The sequence below is a fragment of the Oncorhynchus keta genome, chromosome 19, assembly GCF_023373465.1.
Source record: "Oncorhynchus keta strain PuntledgeMale-10-30-2019 chromosome 19, Oket_V2, whole genome shotgun sequence".
In the NCBI taxonomy this organism is placed as follows: domain Eukaryota; kingdom Metazoa; phylum Chordata; class Actinopteri; order Salmoniformes; family Salmonidae; genus Oncorhynchus; species Oncorhynchus keta.
Genome location: NC_068439.1, coordinates 77671619 through 77677641, shown reverse-complemented (window position 1 = coordinate 77677641; position 6023 = coordinate 77671619).

The following is a 6023-nucleotide window of genomic DNA, read 5'->3' as shown; positions in this document are numbered from 1 at the left end:
GGTGCTGTAGGAGTCTCATGGTGCTGTAGGAGACTCATGGTGCTGTAGGAGTCTCATGGAGGTGTAGGAGTCTCATGGTGCTGTAGGAGTCTCATGGTGCTGTAGGAGACTCATGGTGCTGTAGGAGTTTACTTTGGCAGTGCTTACATCAATGTTTCATCACATTTTTGAATAATTGCTGGTAGTTTTCATTACTATTTAAAATGTGGTTAAAACATTTCAGTGAATTCACAGAAGAAATCCTAAAAATCTGAGATGGGAAGAAAGTAAATTGTAAAGTAGAAAAAGTTTCAACTCCTAGTAGACGAGGAGACTTCTACCCAGAGAGTAGAATCACAAGTCAGACAATAGTTTCTAAAATATCACAAAGGAAATGTAAAGACTGGAAACTGGCTACCCAGAGAGCAGGCTCATAACTCGGCCTAGTTAAAGGTGTCTGTAGTCTGTTGTTATTCCTGTCTGCATCCCGATTTGGTCCGAATTTCCCAAGACGTTATACGGATCTTACAAGAGTTTCCTGTTGCTTAGGAACAGTCTTCCTCCTGGCTCAGCAGGTGGTCTGTTTCCTTTTGAATATCATTATGACACACACACACACACACACACACACACCACCTCATTCACTCCCAGATCATCTGTATCACTCCTTTAATTTATTGCTTCAATATGGTACGGTGTTCATGTCACACACTTTACACACCACCTCATTCACTCCCAGATCATCTATAGGTCCTATGTATTTACAGCGAACTGTATATGTGGCACACAGCTTCTCAGTCAGCAATCCCTTAGATAAAGAGGCAGAGGTACATAAGAAATACTAAACTTGGTAGTTTGTATGACTGTCTCTGCTTTACATAGGGCCTAACTTAGACTCTATAGGTCCTATGTATTTACAGCGAACTGTATATGTGGCACACAGCTTCTCAGTCAGCAATCCCTTAGATAAAGAGGCAGAGGTACATAAGAAATACTAAACTTGGTAGTTTGTATGACTGTCTCTGCTGGCGTCGGGATCACATGTAGACTCAGTGGTGCTCCAGCTGGTCTGATTCAGGTGGATCCTCATCATAACCCACTGTGTACGTTTCAACCACAGCAGTGACACTGCACCATAGAACGTAGGTGGGTATGTCCATTCTAGTGATTCTACTTCTATATGCGTGGATATCCGTCCATACCGTTCTCCATAGAAACACATTGAATTACTGTTGTATTTAATTATATGCTATTCTCATAAATCATCCTCTAGCTTAGGTCTTCATCCAGAGGTGTGTCTGCTCTGTGGGAGAGAAATGTGCCGGGCCATGGGTTACCCCCGGTGTTGTGGCCCCTCTTAGCCCAGCAGAGTGTTCTCTGTGTGGGGTACAGGCCCAGGGCATTGCCCCATGTCCTCCTGCTGGGCCTCCATCTGCTGGAGGTTGTTAGACCACCAGATTGACGGGACAAGAAGGAAGTGACACGTGTACCATGAGAATGACAGAGTGGCTCTGTACCACCTACTGGCACACGTCTATGTTGCCATGACCACACACTATGGTTACCAGGAGGGAATAGTCTGCAAATGCATAGTGGGACTTGTATTTTTAGTTCAGGATAGCTCATAGTTGACATAGGGCCATAGTGATATTATGAGTTGACATAGGGCCATAGTGATATTATGAGTTGACATAGGGCCATAGTGATATTATGAGTTGACATAGGGCCATAGTGATATTATGAGTTGACATAGGGCCATAGTGATATTATGAGTTGACATAGGGCCATAGTGATATTATGAGTTGACATAGGGCCATAATGATATTATGAGTTGACATAGGGCCATAGTGATATTATGAGTTGACATAGGGCCATAGTGATATTATGGGTTGACATAGGGCCATAGTGATATTATGAGTTGACATAGGGCCATAGTGATATTATGAGTTGACATAGGGCCATAGTGATATTATGAGTTGACATAGGGCCATAGTGATATTATGAGTTGACATAGGGCCATAGTGATATTATGGGTTGACATAGGGCCACAGTGATATTATGAGTTGACATAGGGCCATAATGATATTATGAGTTGACATAGGGCCATAGTGATATTATGAGTTGACATAGGGCCATAGTGATATTATGAATTGACTTAGGTTTTAATTTTTTTTTAATCTTTATTTAACTAGGCAAGTCAGTTAAGAACAAATTCTTATTTTCAATGACGGCCTAGGAACAGTGGGTTAACTGCCTGTTCAGGGGCAGAACGACAGATTTGTCAGCTCGGGGATTCGAACTTGCAACCTTTCGGTTACTCGTCCAACGCTCTAACTACTAGGCTACCCTGCCGGTTTAGAGTGACCTTAATAACCTCTCCTCTAAGTGGTACCCAGGAGAGTGCTATGTACAGTGGGGCAAAAAAGTATTTTGTCAGCCACCAATTGTGCAAGTTCTCCCACTTAAAAATATGAGAGGCCTGTAATTTTCATCATAGGTACACTTCAACTATGACAGACAAAATGAGGAAAAAAATCCAGAAAATCACATGCAAATTATAGTGGTCAATAAGTATTCGGTCACCTACAAACAAGCAAGATTCCTGGCTCTCACAGACCTGTAACTTCTTCTTTAAGAGGCTCCTCTGTCCTCCACTCGTTACCTGTATTAATGGCACCTGTTTGAACTTGTTATGAGTATAAAAGACACCTGTCCACAAGCCAGTACATGTCCAGGCCCGTCTGAAGTTTGCTAGAGAGCATTTGGATGATCCAGAAGAAGATTGGGAGAATGTCATATGGTCAGATGAAAGCAAAATATTACTTTTTGGTAAAAACTCAACTCGTCGTGTTTGGAGGACAAAGAATGCTGAGTTGCATCCAAAGAACACCATACCTACTGTGAAGCATGGGGGTGGAAACATCATGCTTTGGGGATGTTTTTCTGCAAAGGGACCAGGACGACTGATCCGTGTAAAGGAAAGAATGAATGGGGCCTTGTATCGTGAGATTTTGAGTGAAAACCTCCTTCCATCAGCAAGGGCATTGAAGATGAAACGTGGCTATGTCTTTCAGCATGACAATGATCCCAAACACACCGCCCGGGCAACGAAGGAGTGGCTTCGTAAGAAGCATTTCAAGGTCCTGGAGTAGCCTAGCTTGTCTCCAGATCTCAACCCCATAGAAATTCTTTGGAGGGAGTTGAAAGTCCGTGTTGCCCAGCAACAGCCCCAAAACATCACTGCTCTAGAGGAGATCTGCATGGAGGTATGGGCCAAAATACCAGAAACAGTGTGTGAAAACCTTGTGAAGACTTACAGAAAACGTTTGACCTCTGTCATTGCCAACAAAGGGTATATAACAAAGTATTGAGATAAACTTTTGTTATTGACCAAATACTTATTTTCCACCATAATTTGCTAATAAATTCATTAAAAATCCTACAATGTGATTTTCTGGATATTTTTTTTCTAATTTTGTCTGTCCTAGTTGAAGTGTAACTATGATGAAAATTACAGGCCTCATCTTTTTAAGTGGGAGAACTTGCACAATTGGTGGCTGACTAAATACTTTTTTGCCCCACTGTATATCTACACAGACAAACACACAGACACACAGACATACAGACCTGACTTTCCTTTGCCTTGGATGCCTTCTCCTTCTACCCTGGCTTCTCCTCCTACCCTGCCTTCTCCTCCCACCCTGCCTTCTCCTCCTACCCTGCCTTCTCCTCCCACCCTGCCTTCTCCTCCTACCCTGCCTTCTCCTCCTACCCTGCCTTCTCCTCCCACCCTGCCTTCTCCTCCCACCCTGCCTTCTCCTCCCACCCTGCCTTCTCCTCCCACCCTGCCTTCTCCTCCCATCCTGCCTTCTCCTCCCCTGATTCCTCCTCTTCCTCTCTGAGTTGCTGTCTGTGAAGGCTGTTAAATGCTCTGGTATCCTGACTACTTAAAGTTTCCCTCCCAGTTAATCCTTTACTTTTAGATGCCCTGCTCTTTACCATGTTATACCTGTTATTGATGCTATCCTCTTTACCATGTTATACCAGCTATTGATGCTATCCTCTTTACCATGCTATATCTGCTATTGATGCTATCCTCTTTACCATGATGTACATGTTATACCTGTTATTGATGCTATCCTCTTTACCATGTTATACCTGCTATACCTGTTATTGATGATATCCTCTTTACCATGTTATACCTGCTATACCTGCTATTGATGCTATCCTCCTTACCCTGCTATATCTGCCTGACTGTCATTGTCCAAATTGAAAAGACATCTCTCCTGACTGTTTTCAAACGTCTCCACTTGGCAAACAGGTGATTAAAGCGGGAACGGCTTTCACAAACTGAGAGGTGAGGTGAAAACAATGAAACGATGGATGCTACTGTACTGTATACCTTCAAAAGAAAAGTAATTCCAGGGACACACCATAATGTCTGTTGGGAGACAGGAAGAGAAAAACCATAATGTCTGTTGGGAGACAGGAAGAGAAACACCATAATGTCTGTTGGGAGACAGGAAGGGAAACACCATAATGTCTGTTGGGAGACAGGAAGGGAAACACCATAATGTCTGTTGGGAGACAGGAAGGGAAACACCATAATGTCTGTTGGGAGACAGGAAGAGAAACACCATAATGTCAGACTGTTGGGAGACAGGAAGGGAAACACCATAATGTCTGTTGGGAGACAGGAAGAGAAACACCATAATGTCTGTTGGGAGACAGGAAGGGAAACACCATAATGTCTGTTGGGAGACAGGAAGGGAAACACCATAATGTCTGTTGGGAGACAGGAAGAGAAACACCATAATGTCAGACTGTTGGGAGACAGGAAGGGAAACACCATAATGTCTGTTGGGAGACAGGAAGAGAAACACCATAATGTCTGTTGGGAGACAGGAAGGGAAACACCATAATGTCTGTTGGGAGACAGGAAGGGAAACACCATAATGTCTGTTGGGAGACAGGAAGGGAAACACCATAATGTCTGTTGGGAGACAGGAAGGGAAACACCATAATGTCTGTTGGGAGACAGGAAGGGAAACACCATAATGTCTGTTGGGAGACAGGAAGGGAAACACCATAATGTCTGTTGGGAGACAGGAAGAGAAACACCATAATGTCAGACTGTTGGGAGACAGGAAGGGAAACACCATAATGTCTGTTGGGAGACAGGAAGAGAAACACCATAATGTCTGTTGGGAGACAGGAAGGGAAACACCATAATGTCTGTTGGGAGACAGGAAGGGAAACACCATAATGTCTGTTGGGAGACAGGAAGGGAAACACCATAATGTCTGTTGGGAGACAGGAAGGGAAACACCATAATGTCTGTTGGGAGACAGGAAGGGAAACACCATAATGTCTGTTGGGAGACAGGAAGAGAAACACCATAATGTCTGTTGGGAGACAGGAAGAGAAACACCATAATGTCAGACTGTTGGGAGACAGGAAGAGAAACACCATAATGTCAGACTGTTGGGAGACAGGAAGAGAAACACCATAATGTCTGTTGGGAGACAGGAAGAGAAACACCATAATGTCTGTTGGGAGACAGGAAGAGAAACACCATAATGTCAGACTGTTGGGAGACAGGAAGAGAAACACCATAATGTCAGACTGTTGGGAGACAGGAAGAGAAACACCATAATGTCTGTTGGGAGACAGGAAGAGAAACACCATAATGTCTGTTGGGAGACAGGAAGAGAAACACCATAATGTCAGACTGTTGGGAGACAGGAAGAGAAACACCATAATGTCAGACTGTTGGGAGACAGGAAGAGAAACACCATAATGTCAGACTGTTGGGAGACAGGAAGAGAAACACCATAATGTCTGTTGGGAGACAGGAAGAGAAACACCATAATGTCTGTTGGGAGACAGGAAGAGAAACACCATAATGTCTGTTGGGAGACAGGAAGAGAAACACCATAATGTCTGTTGGGAGACAGGAAGAGAAACACCATAATGTCTGTTGGGAGACAGGAAGAGAAACACCATAATGTCAGACTGTTGGGAGACAGGAAGAGAAACACCAT